General features: G+C 41.9%; 1 long non-coding RNA gene across 2 annotated transcripts in view; it reads right to left on the bottom strand.

Moving 5' to 3' along the window:
- The window catches only part of LOC121399484, a 55,526-nt gene that overhangs the window by 27,825 nt on the left and 7,776 nt on the right, over positions 1-19,925 (bottom strand). Inside the window, exon 1 of one of the 2 annotated variants that reach the window (XR_005965068.1) lies at positions 13,320-14,695. This is a non-coding gene — a long non-coding RNA (uncharacterized LOC121399484). Of the gene's footprint in view, positions 1-13,319; positions 14,696-19,925 lie in introns of those variants that run through there. The other variant, XR_005965067.1, reaches the window with a different exon arrangement.

Below are 19,925 nucleotides of genomic sequence, written 5' to 3' on the forward strand. Positions count from 1 at the left end.
CCCAAATAGGTTAATCAATTTTGAGTAACGGGTTTTTAAGGCTAGTGATCCGCAGAACCACCGTCCAATCCTTGTGTGGGGTGGTAAGAATCGGTTGTCTCACTTGCAGGTCTGCTATTTTCCTATAAGGTATACGTTAAAGGGTTTCTGCTGAGCCTGCCAAAGTAGCCTGCAATTGGAAGTTAGGGTTGTTGGGGTCTGGCGTTAGCCACCAGCCCACATAGTACAATTGAGAGTCTAAGAGGTAGTATTGTAGGTCTGGGAAGCCCAGTCCGCCTTCGTCAATTGGGGCCTTTAGTTTGGACTTGGTAAATCTCGGGGATTTATTACCCCATATGAACGAAGACTGCATTTGTTCAATATGTTGGAATACTGTTTTGGGGATGTACATAGGAGAATTGTGGAGGATATACAAAAATGTTGGTTGATCCTACCCCATATTGTCAGGGGTAAATTCCCCCATTGCTTGAGTTTGATTGACTACTTTCTGTGACCGTGGTAAAGTTTAACTCTGTGTATTTAGTGCTATCCCTCGTGGTCGTAACGCCCAGATACTTGAAGGAGCTTACTCAGCTTAGAGGGGAAGGGGTAGCTATTGGGGTCTATGCCTTCATCTACTGGAAAGATACTGGATTTTTCCCAGTTTATGAGTAACCCTGAGTATCCTTCGAACTCATTTATAACTGCAAAAGTTGACTGTAGTGAGGGTCCTGGATCACTTAAAGGAATTGTTCAGTGTAAAAATAAAAACTGTGTAAATAGATAGGCTGTGCAAAATAAAAAATGTTTCTAATATAGTTAGTTAGCCAAAAATGTAATGTATAAAGGCTGGAGTGATTTAATGTATAACAAGTCAGTCAGAAACTACTTCCTGCTTTTCAGCTCTCTTGGTTTACACTGACTGGTTACCCTGGCTACCAGCCAGTAACAAATCAGAGACTTGAGGGGGGGCCACATGGGTCATATCTGTTGCTTTTGAATCTGAGCTGAATGCTGAGGATCAATTACAAACTCACTGAACAGAAATGTACCATGTGGCCCCCCTTCAAGTCGCTGACTAACTCAGAGTTATAGAGCTGAAAAGCAGGAAGTTGGATTCTGGCTGTTTTATTAGACATCTGTTCACTCCAGCCTTTATATATTACATTTTTGGCTAGCTAACTATATTAGAAACATTTTTTATTTTGCACAGCCTATCTATTTACACAGTTTTTATTTTCACACTGAACTATTCCTTTAAGTATAATAATACATCATCAGCATATAGGGAGATGCGCTCCTCCACCCTACCCAGATGCATTCCTGCTATATTGTGGGCTGTGCGTATTAGAATAGCCATTGCTTTTATCGCCAAGGCGAACAATAACGGTGAAAGGGGGCATCCCTGGCGGGTGCCACGACTCAGCTGAGAGGTGTTTGACAATATATTATTGACACTTATTCGTGCTTGGGGGTTTTGATACAGGAGTCCCACCCATGTGATGAACTGGCCGCCCAATCCAAAACTTTCATTGACCTCCCACAAGAACGACCATTCGACCGAGTCAAAAGCCTTGGCTGCATCCAAAGAGACTACCACTCTAGAGCCTACCTCCCTATGTGTTGCTAGGATATTGCTGTAAAGCCGCCTTATATTTATATCTGTCGATCTCTCTGGCATAAAGGGGTATCACCCAGTGTTTCGATTTGGCTTACTTGCAAGAGTGCTTCACTTTTTTCTGTTCAACTTTTAGTTAGAAAAAAGAAGAAATTTTAGGGGTATGAGTAAAGAGTAAAGTATGTTCTCCTTTGCAGCAATATACAGCTATATACTGCATTTTCTGAATTTCTTCTGCAGCTTTGGCTCTAGCTCCCGCTATGGCACGGATAAGGGTTCCTCTCATTGTGGCTTTAAATGCATTCCAAACCATGGGGGGGGGGAGAGCTGCAGTTGCTGTGTTTAGGGCCCAGTATTCTGTTATAGCCTTGGTTGATGCCTCTGCCACTGTGTCATTAACTAGCCATAGTGGGCTTAATCTCCAGGGTTTGGTATTCCCTGGGTGAAAGTAGTCCTAGGTTGACAAGTAAAGGAGCATGATCAGAAATACCTCAGGGTAAATATTTTGCTGTTCGTACATGTTGTATTAAGTCAACTGTGGCTAGGGCCAGGTCTATTCTGGACATTGTGTTGTGCGTAGCGGAGTAGCATGAGAACACTTTCCTCTGGGTTTTTCCATCGCCATATGTCCGTTAGTTGCATGGCCTCTGCCCATTGTGACAGTTTCCTTTTGTTTCTTTCTGCATAAACCCAAGTGCTCCCTTGATGTTTGGGGGTTGAGGAAGATGTGTGTTTAACCATTCAAAATAATGCTTAATTTTGCTGGGTATGTAAGTGAAAAGTGCATGCCGTTTTGAAATTAGTATCTGCAAATTGGTGTTAATTCTCTCTCTTCTGTGATACTTTGGCTGAGAAGCCCTGAAAGAACTGTATCTTATGGTCTTGTACCTTGAGATCTCTTACTTTTCTACATGCCTGTAAGATCAATTCTGCCATAACTGGGTGACTTCTTTTCCTATTCTAGGATCACTCACGCCCCAGCCCGTGTGCCCTTTCAATGCTGTTGTCAGATAACTGATGTTATAAACTCAGAGAATTGCAGAGAATATTGAGGATAAACTTGGGAATGTCTGCCAGACGTATTGACACTGGTACCCCAATGAAACTTACTTCTCCAAGATCTATTATCTAGATTATCTATTTTTTCTCAAAGTTAATTTAGTAATTAAGTCTATAGCTGATCTCGTTTTCTGTTGTGTAATTTTGGTAATCTACATTAATTATCCTCTAATCTCCAGTATTCAGTCCCTGAGTATTAGATTAAATTCTAAAAGGTGTTGTGATTACGGTATACTGTAGCACATCAAACTTAGCGTAGTAGATTATTAAAAGTCTAATTAAATAAATCGATTGTGCATTTTGAAGCGTATGATTAATGTAGTTTGAGTCTTGTGGAGGTGGTGAGTCTCCCACGGGGGGTTGGTGTGATTTCTGAGTGCTGTGTAGCCTCTTTAGCTTGTCCCTATTTTTCCAATTTTGTGAATAAGGTCTTTTCCAGACACAGCATGGAGGTGGGGCTAGAACCAACAGTGTTGGAGGTACAGTATAAGCAGAGTCTATAGTTACGATTAAAAAAAAGATGCCCCAGAATAGATTATAAATGTCTCACCAAATAGTAAATATGGTCTGGGTGCCCCAGCCCCCCAGCTTTAGAGAGCAGGTATGAAGAAGAAGCAGGGCCAACCGGCACTCAGACGGATCCACATGACCAGAGAAAATTAGTTAGTCCATGACTAAGTGCCGCAAGTGGGTGCAAATGCATAGGGCGGATGGAGATGCAAATATACACTTTTTAACTTTGTCCAAATAAAATATATATTTTTTAACTAATTTTCTCTGGTCCTGTGGATCCACCTGAGTGCGGTTTGCCCTGCTTCTTCTTCCAAAGCAGAGCCTAACCCGCAGGCACCTAATCCAAAATGCCACAGAAGAAAATACCTTGGCATTGTGTGCTTGATTCCACTTCAATACATCTCAAACACAATTACACCTTCCCAATAATTCTACTTCTAGACAGCAACACCTTAGCATTCATGAATCCTTCTCTCAGTATACATTTAAGTAGTTATACACAACACCCAACCTTCCATCATCTACATTGATTCTAATTACTCTTTATAAACCCACACGCTAAAAACTGACCCTTTGTGTACGAATATGATAGGTCCTTAGATTATAAGCCCCCCAAGGGAAAGGAGTGATGTAAATTTATGTAAACTCTCTGGAAACCATCTGAAAAAGGGAAGGTTGATTTTTTTAATAAATTAAATACCTGTAAGCTACAAATCCTCAACTCACAAGCCAGAGCTAAGCTCTTCGTACGGGTCCCTTTGGGGATAGTGCACCCCTCGACTGTAAGGGTGGGGAGAAGGCATACCTCATTACGGAAGACAGACGTAGTGCCTGTTCACTCGGGGGGCATGAAGGGATGAGGGGTATCACTGCTCTATTGAGGGGTAAACAGGCTTTATCAATCGGGGGTTTCCCCCCCAACATGTAATGGGTTTAAACCCCCTTGGGTTCTGTGCATTTCACTAGAAATTGGCCTTCGGGTATTAAGTTTCCCACTAAACCCCATCCTTGGTTCCCAATCACTCCCCCGTTATACAACCCACAAAACACAAACTGAACCCTTTTCCCTGTGTAGGGAAATGTGATGGATTTTTTAAATTGTAAGCTCCCCCCTGTGGGGGGAAAGCGTGAATGAGGGAAAAACTCTCTGGAAACCACTGCATGAAGTGTGTGTGTGTGGGGCCATTGATTGGGACAATAACTGACCTTATTTGGGGGAATGAAGGTAATAGAATCCTTAGATTGTAAGCTCTCCAGTGGGGGCAGGGATTGAGGTGAATGATGATGGTTCCAATCACTCTTTTATACAACCCACAACTAACTGACCTTGTCTATAAATTTGTGGTAGGATCTTTAGATTAAGCCCCCCCGTGGGGCAGGGAATGATGTGAATGATGTAAACTCTCTGAAACAAACTGCATGAAGTGTGTGTGTAAAGCGATATGATTGACAAAAATTGTCCCTTTAAATTTGTGAATGAACGTAATGAATCCTTAGATTGTAAGCTTCCTAGTGGGAAAGGGAAACTGATGTGATGATGATGGTTCTAATCACTCCTTTATAAAACCCCAAACAAATGACTTTTTCTATGAAGTGATAGATCCCCCCTTTGATTGTAACCCCCCCGGCCCCCGATTATGTGGAGGTATAAGGAATCTTTATTGTTATGTTATACTGTGGTTTTTAACCTTTAATCAAAAGGCAGGACTTGGGGGTTCCGTATTTTTCGTTTAGGTATTTTTTAATGATTGGAGCACAAACCGAAGGAAGAAGTTTTCCTGTATCGACATTAAAGTAGGTATATATGGGTTTTTCCAGTTAAAAATTCATAGGGCCTCCAAATGAATGAAAATAAATTAGGATTTTGGCTCCCTATTGTTTTTGGGAATTAAAAGGTCAAACGGATAAAAAAGACTTGGTCATTTTTTTTTAAACAAACAATTAAATGATGTCTTATTTTATTGTTTTTAGATTGGGCTGTGCCCGGGGTTTTTTTTAATTCTAAACTTGTGATTTGGGTTGTGTTAATAACTAACTTTTTTGTATTAAAATTTTCTTAAAATTTTTTGGGTCTTTTTCCATTGAAAAAAAAGGGTGAATTATATGTTCCTCACTGGGGAACAACAAAAAAACAACTACCTCGGTTTTAATTAAAAGTTTAATCTTTAGATTTTAAAAACCCTGAAAGGGTATAATCTGAAACTCTTTGGACATGTGAAGTGTTCTTTTTTTGGATTTTGGAATTTACTCCCCAAAATGATGGCGAGGGGTCCAGATGAAAGCCTTTATTTTGGAAAAAACTGTATTGAGGTAATTTTTAAAACAACACTACAACCCCTTGTTGAATTAGTGAAAAATTAGTGAGGTCCTTAGAAATTTTAAGTTAACTCTCCCGGGGCCATTTTCATGGGGGTTTTTACGAATGGTTTAAAATTTTAAAAGACTTTTCGTTATAAAAAATTAATATTTTAGATTTTACTATTCCCAAAAAATTATATATTGGGTTTTACTATTTTGGCAGAATTAACCCTTTGTTTAACTCCCAAGTTGCACTATTAATATGGATTGGTTTTCCCAAACACTCCCTTTTACAACACCACACCTACAAAATGACCCCTTCTGTTATGAATTTTGGTTAGGATCTTTAGATTGTAAAACTCCCCCGTGGGGGGGATGGAGGTTGAATGATGTAAACTCTCTGGAAAACCCCTTTCATGAAGGGGGTCGTGGGGCGAATTTTGATTGAAAATAATGACCTTTACTGTGAATGAACGTAATAGAATCCTTGATTGTAAGCTCTCTAGTGGGGCAGGGACTGGGGGTGAATGATGTTTAATTTTAATATAATTGTTAATGTTAAACCTTTAGTAAAAACCCTCACCTCACAAGCCGACTAAGTCTCGCCATGTCCCGTGATAGGCACCTCATTAGGAAGAAGCATACCTCATTACGGAGAAGAAGTAGGCTGTTCACTGGAGCATGAAGGATGAGGGGTATATCATAGGGGTAAACCAGCTTTATCAACAGTTCCTCATGATATTACTTGAGGAAAAACCTCACACTCAAGCCAGAAGCTAGCTCTTCGCACTGTCGTCTGTAGGCAGTCGACTGTAAGTGGAAGAAGCATACTCATTACGAACAGACAGTAGTGCCTGTTCACGGAGCATAAGATAGGGGTACCTGCTCTATTGAGGGTAGCAGGCTTTATCAACAGTGTCTCCAACATGAGGTTAAACACCTTAGCATTCTTGCTTCTTCCTGATGCATTCAGTAGTCAACACAGATTCCTAAATCATCACTGTTCAATCACTCTTATACACCAACTCAACGCCGTTGTGATAGATCTAATTGTAGCCCGTGGAGGAGATGTGATGATGTAAATCTGCAGCACTCTGCAATGATTAAACACCTTAGCATTCTGTGCTTCTTCACTAGTATGCAATTCAGTAGTTCAAACACCAGATTCATAAATCATGCACCTTGGTTCAATCACTCCGTTATGCAACCTAAACCTACAACTGACCCTTCTGTCATGAATGTGATAACTATCCTTAGATTGTAAGCTCCCCCCGTGGGCAGGGACTGATGTGAATGATCTATAATCTGTGCAATGCAATGAGTTGTTTTAATGATTATGTACCTTGTAAGGTAAAAACCCTTCCACACTCCAAGCCAGAAGCTAACTCTTCGCCTGTCCCGTCTGGATAGTGCACGCTCGACGTAATGGGGGAAGAGGCTCTCATTACGGAAGAAGAAGTATCCTGTTCATCGGAGCATGAAAAGAGGGGTATCCATGCCTAATGAGGTTAAAAGCAGGCTTTATCAATCAGGTGTCCTCCAACATGCAATAGTTAAACACTTAGCATCTTGGCCTCTCCTTATGCAATCATATTCAACACCAGATTCTAAATCATGACTTGTTCCAAATCACTCGTTATAGCAACCCAACACTACAACTGATTTGTGATGAATGATAGATCTTTAGATGTAAAGTCCCCTGTGGGGCAGGGACAGAGTGATGATGTAAACCTCTGGAAACACTGCATAAGTTGTGTGAGCATATGATGACAAATAACTGACCTTACTGTGAATGAACGTAATAGAATCCTTAGATTGAAGCTTCCTAGTGGGGCGGGACTATGTGAATGATGTATAATCTGTAAATGCACTGCATAAAATGTGACGGGCTATAGAAATAAGAAGAAGGAAGCCAGATGACATGAACAAATGACGATGGCACATTTGAAGAACAGAAGGTAGGACTTTTTTTAATGATTGTATATCTTTGTAAGGTAAAACCTTCCAACTAAGCCAAGAAGCTAGCTTCACACCAGTCCCTCTGTTGTGCACGCTCGACTGTAATGTGGGGAAGAAGGCATACCTCATTACGGAAGACGACAGTAGTGCCTGTTCACTCGGAGCATGAAGGATGAGGGGTATCACTGCTCTATTGAGGGGTAAAGCCAGGCTTTATCAATCAGGGTTCCCTCCCAAACATGAATGTTAAACACCTTGCATTCTGTGCTTCTTCACTAGTATGCAATCAGTATTCAAAACACCGATTCATAAATCATGCACCTTGTTCAATCACCCTTTCACCAAATAAATGACCTTCTGTATGAATTGTAGACTTGATTGTAACTCCCGTGGCCAGGATGATGGACCATGATGATGTAATGTGAATGCTAATGAGATGTTTAGCTCTATGCACTTGTAGTATTGAATGATAAATTACCTTGAAGGTGAACTTAACAACTCACAAGCCAGAAGTAACTTTATGTCTCTGTAGACCTCACTAGCGAAGAAGCCCTACTGTACGGAAGCAGACTGACTGTAATTGGGAAGAAGGATACCTCATTACGAAGAGGAAAGGCCGTTATCATCAGAAGGTGGGGCACATGCTCTATGAGGGTAAACCAGGCTTTTCAATCAGTGTCCTCCAACATCAAAGTTCACTTAGATCTGTGCCTTACTTATCATTCAGTATCAACCCAGATTACAATCATGCACCTTGGTTAATACTCTTATACACCCAACTAAACTGACTTCTTTTGAATGTGATAGGATTTGTGTAGCCCTGTGGCAGGACTACGTGAATGAGTAAACTTTGAAACCCTCATGAAGGGTGTGGACGATATGATTGAAAATAATACTTACGCGAATGAATAAAGAATCCTTAGATTGTAAGCCTCCATGGGCAGGGACTGATGTGAATGAGTATAATTTAAAATGCACTGCATAAAATTACGAGCTAGAATAGAAGAGGAAGCCGTACTGGACATGACGTGGCACTTTGAAGAAAGAGGAATAAGGATACTATTACGAAGAAGAAGTTGCCACTCGGAGCAGCAAGGAGAAGGTTCACTGCTCTATTGAGGTAACGCAGGCTTTTAATGGGGTCAACATGGGATGATTACCCCATTACGGAAGACAGACAGTAGTGCCTGTTCACTCGGAGCATGAAGGATGAGGGGTATCACTGCTCTATTGAGGGGTAAAGCCAGGCTTTATCAATCAGGGTGTCCCTCCCAACATGCAATGAGTTAAACACCTTAGCATTCTGTGCTTCTTCACTAGTATGCAATTCAGTAGTTCAAACACCAGATTCACTAAATCATGCACCTTGGTTCCAATCACTCCGTTATGCAACCTAAACCTACAACTGACCCTTCTGTCTATGAATGTGATACTATCCTTAGATTGTAAGCTCCCCCCGTGGGCCAGGGACTGATGTGAATGATGTATAATCTGTGCAATTGCAATGAGTTGTTTTAATGATTATGTACCTTGTAAGGTAAAACCCTTCCACACTCACAAGCCAGAAGCTAAGCTCTTCGCTACTGTCCCGTCTGGTAGTGCACGCTGACTGTAATGTGGAAGAAGGCATACCTCATACGGAAGCACAGACAGTAGTGCCTGTTCCATCGGAGCATGAAGATGAGGGGTATCATGCTCTATTGAGGGGTAAAGCCAGGCTTCAATCAGGTTCCTCCAACATGCAATGAGTTAAACACTTAGCATTCTGTGCTTCTTCATAGATGCAATTCAGTAGTTAAACACCAGATTCACTAAATCATGCACTTGTCCAATCACTCCGTTAAAACCCACAACTACAACTACCTTCTGTTATGAATGTGATAGGATCTTAGATTGTAAGCTCCCCCGTGGGAGGGACAGTGAATGATGTAAACTCTCTGGAAACCACTGCATGAAGGTGGTGTGAGCGATATGATTGACAATAACTGCCTTACTGTGAATGAACTAATAAATCCTTAGATTGTAGCTCTCTAGTGGGCAGACTGATGTGAATGATGTATAATCTGTAATGCACTGCATAAAATGTGACGGCGCTATAGAAATAAAGGAACCAATGCATGAACAAATGCGATGGCACATTTAAGAACAGAAGTAGTTTTAATGATTATTATCTTGAGGTAAAAACCCTTCACACTCAAAGCCAGAAGCTAAGCTCTTCGCTACTGTCCCGTCTGATAGCCGCTCGACTGAATGTGGGAAAAGGCATACTCATTACGGAAGAAGAAGTATGCCTTCACTCGACAGGAAATGAGGTATCACTGCTCTATTGAGGGTAAAGCCGGCTTTATCAATCAGGTGTCCCTCCCAACATGCAATGAGTTAAACACTAGATTCTGTGTCTCACTAGTATGCAATTCAGTAGTTCAAACACCAGATTCACTAAATCATGCACCTTGTTCAATCACTCCGTTAGACCAACCTACAACTGACCCTTCTGTCTATGAATGTGATGATCTTAGATTGTAAGCTCCCCCTGGCAGACGAGTGAATGTGTACTCGTCTGAAACACTGCATGAATGTGTGTGTGAGCATATATTACAAAAACTACCTTACTGTATGTATAGATCCTTATGTAGCCTCCTAGTGGCAGCTATGTGAAGAGTATAATCGAAACACTGCATAAATGTAGGACAAGAATAAGGAGCCGATGAGAACAAGAGATGCATGACTCGAGCATAAGTGAGGTATACTGTCATTGAGGTAAGCAGGCTTCAATCAGGGTGTCTCCAAGCAGATTAACACTTAGATTCTGTCTCACAATCATTCTATTAAACCAATCCTAAATCACTTTCCAATCACTCGTTAGCAACTAATACAATCCTTTGTCTATGAATGTGATCACTTAGATGTACTCCCTAGGATGATGTGATGTAAATTTGCAATGCAATGAGTTTTAATGATTATTACTTGTAAGTAAACCCTTCACACTCACAAGCCAGAAGCTAAGCTTTCGCTACTGTCCCGTCTGGTAGTGCGCTCGACTTAAGTGGGAAGAGGCATACCTTTACGAAGACAGACAGTAGTGCCTGTTCACTCGAGCATGAAGGATGAGGTATCACTGCTCTATTGAGGGGTAAAGCCAGGCTTATCATCAGGGTGTCCTCCACATGCATGAGTTAAAACCTAGCATTCTGTGCTTCTTCACATATGCAATTCGTAGTTCAAACACCAGATCACTAAATCATGCACCTTGGTTCCAATCATCGTTATCAACCAACTACAACTGACCCTTCTGGTAGAATTGATGGATCTTAATTGTAAGCTCCCGTGGGGCAGGACGAGTGAATGATGTAAACTCTCTGGAAACCACTGCATGAGGTGTGTGTGAGCGATATGATTGACAAATAATGACCTTACTGTGAAGAACTAATAGAATCTTAGATGTAAGCTTCTAGTGGGGCAGGGACTGAGTGAATGATGTATATCTGTAAAATGCACTGCATAAAATGTACGGGCTAAGAAATAAGAAGAGGAAGCCAGATGACATGGAACAAATGACGATGGCACATTGAAAACAGAAGGTAGACTTTTTAATGATTTATCTTGTAAGTAAACCTTCAACTCACAAGCCAGAAGCTAAGCTCTTCGCTACTGTCCGTCTGTATGCACGCTGACTGTAATGTGGGGAAAGGCATACCTCATTACGGAAGACAGACAGTATGCCTGTTCATCGGAGCATGAAGGATGAGGTATCACTGCTCTATTGAGGGGTAAGCCAGGCTTATCAATCAGGGTGTCCCGGGTGAAGATGAGGGACATGCCTATTGGGTAAGCATTTTCAATCGGGTTCTTGAATGAGTAAACCTAGATTGTTGAGCATGAAGGATGAGGGGTATCACTGCTCTATTAAGGGGTAAAGCCAGGCTTTATCAATCAGGGTGTCCCTCCCAAAATGCAATGAGTAAAACACCTTAGCATTCTGTGCTTCTTCACTAGTATGCAATTCAGTAGTTCAAACACCAGATTCACTAAATCATGCACCTTGGTTCCAATCACTCCGTTATGCAACCTAAACCTACAACTGAACCTTCTGTGTATGAATGTGATAGGATCCTTAGATTGTAAGCTCCCCCCATGGGTCAGGGAGTGATGTGAATGATGTATAATCTGTGCAATGCAATGAGTTGTTTTAATGATTATGTACCTTGTAAGGTAAAAACCCTTCCACACTCACAAGCCAGAAGCTAAGCTCTTCGCTACTGTCCCGTCTGGTAGTGCACGCTCGACTGTAATGTGGGGAAGAAGGCATACCTCATTACGGAAGACAGACAGCAGTGCCTGTTCACTCGGAGCATGAAGGATGAGGGGTATCACTGCTCTATTGAGGGGTAAAGCCAGGCTTTATCAATCAGGGTGTCCCTCCCAACATGCAATGAGTTAAACACCTTAGCATTCTGTGCTTCTTCACTAGTATGCAATTCAGTAGTTCAAACACCAGATTCACTAAATCATGCACCTTGGTTCCAATCACTCCGTTATGCAACCTAAACCTACAACTGACCCTTCTGTGTATGAATGTGATAGGATCCTTAGATTGTAAGCTCCCCCGTGGGCCAGGGACTGATGTGAATGATGTATAATCTGTGCAATGCAATGAGTTGTTTTAATGATTATGTACCTTGTAAGGTAAAAACCCTTCCACACTCACAAGCCAGAAGCTAAGCTCTTTGCTACTGTCCCGTCTGGTAGTGCACGCTCGACTGTAATGTGGGGAAGAAGGCATACCTCATTACGGAAGACAGACAGTAGTGCCTGTTCACTCAGAGCATGAAGGATGAGGGGTATCACTGCTCTATTGAGGGGTAAAGCCAGGCTTTATCAATCAGGGTGTCCCTCCCAACATGCAATGAGTTAAACACCTTAGCATTCTGTGCTTCTTCACTAGTATGCAATTCAGTAGTTCAAACACCAGATTCACAAAATCATCAAAATTGATTGCACTCACTCAGTTACACAACCTATAATTGACCCTTCTGTCTATGAATGTGATAGGAATCCTTAGATTGTAAACTCCCCCCGTGGGGCAGGGACTTATGTGAATGATGTAAACTCTCTGGAACATCTGCACGAAGTGTGTGTGTGAGCCATATGATTGACAAATAACTGGCCTTACTGTGAATGAACATAATAGGATACTTAGATTGTAAGCTCTCCACGTGGGGCAGGGACTGATGTGAATGATGTATAATCTGTAAAAGGACCTTTTCTAATGAATATGTATCTTGTAAGGTAAAAACCCTTTAGCACTCACAAGCCAGAAGCTAAGCTGTTCGCTACTATCCCGTCTGATAAAGGGTTTCACTGCTCTATTGAGGGGTAAAGCCAGGCTTTATCGATCACGGTGTCCCTCCCAACATGCAATGAGTTAAACACTTTAGCATTCTGTGCTTCTTCACTAGTATGTAATTCAGTAGTTCAAACACCAGATTCACTAAATCCACATTGTTTCCAATCACTCCTTTATACAACCCACACGCTACAACTGACCCTACTATGTATGAAAGGATAGGATCTTTAGATTGTAAACTGTGTGTGTGTGTGTGTGATATGATTAACATATAACTGACTTAACTGTGAATGAACGTGATAGGAAGTTTATATTGTAAGTTCCTGTGGGGCAGGGACAGATGTGAATGGGGTATAATCTGTGTAAAGAATTGCATAAAATAATATACACCAACAGACAACGTGCAATTATAAGTCTCTTCCACATGTCATGTCATGCAAAAACAGTTGAATTATAGCTAGACAGCTGACATGACTATTGAGAATTATGTATAGAAAGCAAGAGATAGGTTACAGAGTTATATAAATAATCAACTGTCCTACCTACCTCCAAAATGACTGTTTTAGAGATGGAAGACAGCATTCCTTTCATAGAAGATAACTCTTCGTCCACAAAAAATAAATTGTTGTATCTAGGAAAAAAAGTTTAAACAGTTAGCAAGAAAAGCTAAGTATTGGGAAAACAGGTCCAGAAGATAAAATGTATGTTTCAATGGCATTCTTGAACTTTATAAAGACTTGCTTGCTTTACTACTATCAGACTCTCTCTCCGGTAACTGATGACTCCCTACCAAAGCTAAAAGATGATTATGCGATATTCAGGGAGCAGAGTTCTCAGCCTTATCAAATAAAAGGACAATGAAAAATATATATAGCCAATTATCCAGATCCTCTCTGACTAAGAGCATATCCCTTTCACATCAATTAGCAATGGACACTTGAACGATTGACTGACACTACGGGGAATATTTACGGTTGTGTAAAAATACAGCAAAGAAACAACATTCAAATTCACCACACATCAAAAGGAAAAAGGTGCACTTATCATGCATTCTACTTTTCTAATGCCGCCAAATGTGGAATTTGGAAGGCGCACAAATGTTGAGGAATTTGCTGTTTATTTTACACAACGTTTAGGGTGAAAACACACAGGGCCACTAGTAGCAGCTACAAAAAGCCAAAAAATTATCCTGCCACAGACAATACTAAGACTTGCTTCTGCTAAAACACATGTAGTGTCTTAGCTAAGCCAATAATCACTATTGTCTATTTTGTAGATGTGACAAGTAGCTGCTACTAGTAGCTCTGCGTGTCTTCACCCTTATCACCTTTTTTGACAAGACTCCATTTACACAGCATAATAGATAGGCCCCTTAATGTGACATCAGAGCTCACCACAAAAAAACTCATCCCCTTTCTAGTCATTCCTATAAGTGTATTTATCAAATGGTGAACTGTATTTTTTTTTGTGGTGAGCTCTGATCTCACATTTTAATAAATCTACCCCTAAATCTTCTGCCACACTGGTTCATTAGAGAATGCAGAACATGTTTCTTAATGTTTATTTTTGGTTTCTTTTGTGCTGACATTTATATATATATATTTTTTTTTTTCTATGGATAGATTAACTGAATATGATCTCTTTTGTGGCATAGTACATTTCAATTGTTTATAATGATAAAATCAAAGTCATATTCTGGAACATAAATTAAATTAATTCTCTTATGAAAAATCTTGCCAGCCAGTTGGGTCGAAGACATGCAAATGAAGCAGGAGAGGAAAGGAATGTGCAGTAGCTCTTCAGTCCAGAACTTCCTCCTTGGGCTTTCATCACATCACACAGGCAAAGATGTGAGAGATCCCCTCCCTAAGTGGAGAACAGAAAGAAACTTAAAGGAAAACTATACCCCCGAACAATGTAAGTCTCTATTAAAAGATACTGAGTAAAACAGCTCATGTGTAAAACCCTGCTTCGTGTAAATGAACCATTATCATAATAATATACTTTTTTAGTAGTATGTGCCATTGGGTAATCATAAATAGAAAATTGCCATTTTAAAAAATAAGGGCCGCCCCCTGAGATCGTAGGATTCACTGTGCACACAGTTAGTGTTGTAGTATTTCTGGTCAGGTGATCTCTGAGACAGCACAGATAGAGTCACGAAATGGTGGATCAAGGCAAGAGATGTAAAAGGGCAATATTTATGTAAATATATATTCCAGTTTGGTAAGATTCTTTAATATGTCATTCAATTTGATATAAACTATCTGTTGCTTAAGTATTTATTTTGGGGGTATAGTTTTCCTTTAAAGTGATACTGACACTAAAAACTACTTTTTAAAATATGAATGTATATTAAAAGTTACCTATAGGTCATGTTGATCGTTTTTTGTGGAGAGTATTGTTTTTGTAAGTAAGTTGAAGTTTCTAAACCTGACTGTTTTGCCAACCTGACTGTCCCATCTCAGCCTGTCAGTTAAAGTTTCTAATGCTAATGGGCTACTGCTGCACAAATATGGCAGCCCCCTCATATAGGAACATGGGGCATCAGACAGGTACTGTAAAAGCATTGTGCAAATACTTTATGGCAAAGTTATAAGTAGCTTTCAAAGGCAATATTATGACAGATGTAAAAAATAGTTTAAATTCTGGTGTCAGTATCTCTTTAAGAGCTTCTGACCTGCAGCTGAAGTGATCTGTAATTTAAAAAAAAGTTTTTTAAATAATAAAGATGATTAAGCAAAATGCTTAAATGACCCAGACTGTTTATGTTTGAACAGATGTTAAAAGGTGAACAACCCCTTTAACAAATAGTTAATCAATTGAATTTCTCTTTTTTTGACCCATTTGCTTAATACCGTTGTTTCTCAAAACAACCTTTGACATCAAGCCTAATTTCTCTTACTAAGGTGATAACAGATCCCAAAATGGTTTATTAAAACTCCTCTGAAGTATATCACCCCTGGAAAGAAGAGCCTTGAAAAAGGAAGATCTGGGAAGTACTAGTATAAAGATTATCTACATTGCAAAATAGGTTAAAAATAAAGGCACTGGTTGTAATTGGCACTTAAAATAGGATTTATGTACCTACCGTAGTGATGTGCGGGTCGGGTTTTACCATAACCCGCCCAGCTGATGACATCACAAAAGGGGTGGCGCAGGAGGCGAGCATCTTTAAAAAATCAAGCAGGAAGTCAGAAGCTCCCACCCACAAATGGAGGAGCGGGGCCGAACCCGCCAGACCCATGTGTAAACCCGCAGGTATTGGGCCTACCCGCACATCACTAACCTACTGGTAAATCCGTTTCTCTGTAGTCGACAGGGGGACACATGAGAACAATGGGGTTAAGCTCCATTCTCCTGGAGGCAGGACACTTGATTGGATAAGAAAAAGAGGGCATGCCTGGATGTTCCAGCTTTACCCCTAGTACTTTCCTATTCAACTCAGTTGGTACCAAGTAAAGGGACACGGAGAGGTAGAGAGAACAGTAACACTATTTCAACAATCAACTATTTACAGAGGGTTCCTCAGCTAACCAGTTGATTTACAGGGCAGAGGAGAGAAAGGTCGGCAATGACGAAGAGCACTATTATCCTGCTCGAAGCTGCAGTCACTGTGCCTGTTGTGCTCTCTCTGCTCTTTCCCCCCGCATCGAACCACCGATCAACAACAACTGGAGGCACAAATCCTTTCTGAGATCCCATCGCGAGGCAGAGCTGTACAGGTAAATCCAAGAGAGTAGCGCAGATCTGCTCCTCTTGCTCACTTCTCTTCTGGAGGGGGGTCGGTGGATGAACGGATGCCCCCAGGGAGGGCAGACGAGCTGCTGCCCAGGGAGATAATGGGTCGGACAGGGGCTTTAGGCTGCCAGGATCTCACCTATGTAACTGGCCTCAAGCCTGTGGGCTCCGGATTCATAACTTCCGGTTTTGGCAGAAGTCGGTTTAGGGAGAAGATGCGGAGTGCAGAGCTGCAGAGTGAGTCGCCATATCGCCGTTCTCCAGTAGACAGGAAGCAGTGTTTTCTAACAGTATTTTTTTAATAAAGCATTGCTATTAATACACTTTATGCAGGGTAGATTTTTTTTAGCGTTACTGTTCCTTTAAGGCCTATGTCCATCCCTCTTGTAAAAAGGAGAGAATGTCTGGAATGCTGAATCTGATTGCGGAGCTTGAGTTGCTTCTCTTGTGGTAGGAACACTCTTGGTTCCAGCGTGTCGCATTCCAACCCGAGGAAAATCATCCGTGTGATGGATGGCGCCGAGGTTAGCCTGAACGGGAGTACTACAAACTGGAAATGCCGCTTGCCAAAGGCAAATCGGAGGTACTGGTGGTGGGGTGGCCAGATGGGGACATGGAGATAACAGGATTTTTAATACTCACCGTTAAATCTGTTTCTCTGTAGTCGATAGGGGGACACAGGGACGCTAGGGGTTAAGCTCCATCCTCCAGGAGGCAGGACACTTGTGAAAAATTTAAGGGGCGTCACTGGAGAGCCAGCTTGACCCCACACACTTACTGTACTAATCAGTTTGTACCAAAGATACTGCTATATTTAACTCCATAAAACTAAGAACAATAGCATAAAGGTAAAATAGAAGAATATTCCCATTAGACCAACGTGGTCAACAACTTCACAAGAGGGCGGGAAGCCCTGTGTCCCCCTATCGACTACAGAGAAACAGATTTAACGGTGAGTATTAAAAATCCTGTTTTCTCTGTCGTCTCTGGGGGACACAGGGACGCTAGGGGACTTAACAAAGCAGCCCCAAAACAACGGGTGGGAATTGAATTTGTAATGGATGAATTGACCCTATTACTGTACCACTGAGTGCAGTACTTTACGGCCAAACGCTGCCTCAGCTGAGGAGTAGGTGTCAATGTTGTAGAATTTCGAAAATGTGTGAACTGAGGACCAGGTGGCCACTCTGCAGATCTGCTCCACTGAGGCAGAATTGCACAATGCCCATGATGCTCCGACTGCCCTCGTTGAGTGGGCTCGAACAGACAGTGGCGAGGCCTTCCCTTTTGAGAGATAGGCCTGCCGAATTGTTTCTTTAATCCATCGTGCTAAGGTTGCCTTAGAAGCTGCTTGGCCTCTTTTAGGTCCCACTGGTAGTAGGAACAATGATCTAAAATGTCTAAAGTGCTTTGAACGTTCAACATACCAACGGAGTGCTCTGACTACGTCCAGCTTGTGTATTCGACGTTCCTTTTCGTTCTTGGGATCCGGACACAGCGTCGGTACTACAATTTCCTGATTAACGTGAAAATTGGATACTACCTTTGGTAGGAAGGAAGGTAATGTCCGTAGAACAGCTTTGTCTTTGTGGAAAATCAGGAAAGGTTCATCACATGAAAGTGCGCTCAGTTCGGACACTCGTCTTGCTGATGATATTGCCACTAGGAATAGTACCTTCTAGGTCAGTTGTGATTCTGAAATGGATCCCATGGGTTCAAAGGGCGGATCAAGCAGTGCCTCAAGTACTAGGTTTAGGTCCCACCCTGGTACTGGGGAACGGAACAGGGGTCTTATGTGTTGTACTTCCCTGTACGAAGGTCTTTATTGATCCATGGAGTGCTAGTCTTGTCTGAAAAAGAACCGATAAGGCTGAGATCTGGACCTTAATCGAACTTAGCTTGAGATTTAGTCGGATTCCTCTCTGAAGAAAAGATAATATCCTGGGAATGTCAAGTTCTAGAATAGGTAGACCCCCTTCACAGCACCAGGTATGGTAGGAGTGCCAAATCCTATGATAAGATTTGGACGATGTTGCTTTTCGGGCTTTCAACATTGTAGAAATTACATCTTCTGATAGCCCCTGTCTTCTCCAGATGTCGGATTCAATAGCCACCCCGTCAAAAGAAACAGCCCTGGGTTGTGGTGGGCTATTGGCCCTTGAAGGAGGAGATCCGACCGTTGGGTCAAGTGCATTGGTTGATCTACCGACATGTCCTGTAGATCTGAGAACCATGTCCGTCGTGGCCAATATGGTGCCACTACGATTACTGTGACTTGCGACTGTCTGATCTTCTTTAACACCCTGGGTAACATGGGTAGAGGTGGAAATACGTAGGCTGGTACTTTGTGATTGCGTTTTGAGGCCATGAGGTCTATCTGTGGTTGACCCCAGCGATGCACTAACTCTGCAAAAACCTCCGGATGTAATTCCCATTCTCCGGGCTCCAACTGATTGCGGCTGAGGTAGTCCGCTTTGGTGTTGGCTATCCCAGGTATGTGGATTGCGGACAGCGTCACTCTGTTGGTTTCTGCCCAATGTAATATTTGTTGAGCCTCTGCTAGTGCCGCCTTGCTGCGGGTTCCACCTTGTCGATTTATGTATGCCACTGTTGTGGCATTGTCGCTTTGTACTCGTACTGGTTTTATTCGTAGCGGTTGTGTCCACTCGTTGAGTGCCAGTCTCACAGCTCTTAATTCCATTATATTTATTGGGAGTTTTGTTTCGTCTGCTGACCAAAACCCTTGTGCTGATAGGTTGGTCCATGTCGCTTCCCAACCTTGCAGACTGCCGTCTGTGGCTATGACGTTCCAGTCTGGTGTCGCCCATGACTGACCGGTGTTGAGGTTGTCGGGTTTTAGCCACCAGAGGAGAGAGTTCCTGGTCGGTTGGGATAGGGAGAATGTTCAGGTGAGTGGTCCCCCTTTCCAGACGGCTAGTATGTTCGTCTGGAGTGGTCGAAGGTGTATCTGTGCAAACGGTACCGCCTCGATGACTGAGACCATGACCCTCAATACTCTCATTGCGGCCTGAATCGTTATCTTTTGTGCGTGAAGTAGGCGTTTTATCTGGTCTCGGAGTCTTTTCTGTTTGTCTAGAGGAAGACAGACTACTTGTGTGATCGTGTTGAATTCCATCCCCAAAAAGGTCATTTGGTGACTGGGTTGTAGATTGGATTTTGACCAATACACGGTCCATCCGAAACTTTGTAGCAACGAGATCGCTAGATGAAGGTCTTCTTTTGCTCTTTCCACTGATCTGGCTTTTATGAGCAAGCCGTCGAGATAGGGAGTGATTGAAATTCCCCTTAGTCTTAGAGCCGCCGCCGAGATCGTCATCAGTTTGGTGAACACTCGTGGTGCTGTCGATAATCCGAAAGGTAGAGCTACAAACTGGTAGTGCTTGTTGGCAA

This window comes from Xenopus laevis, chromosome 1S, assembly GCF_017654675.1.
Source record: "Xenopus laevis strain J_2021 chromosome 1S, Xenopus_laevis_v10.1, whole genome shotgun sequence".
Classification (NCBI taxonomy): Eukaryota; Metazoa; Chordata; class Amphibia; order Anura; family Pipidae; genus Xenopus; species Xenopus laevis.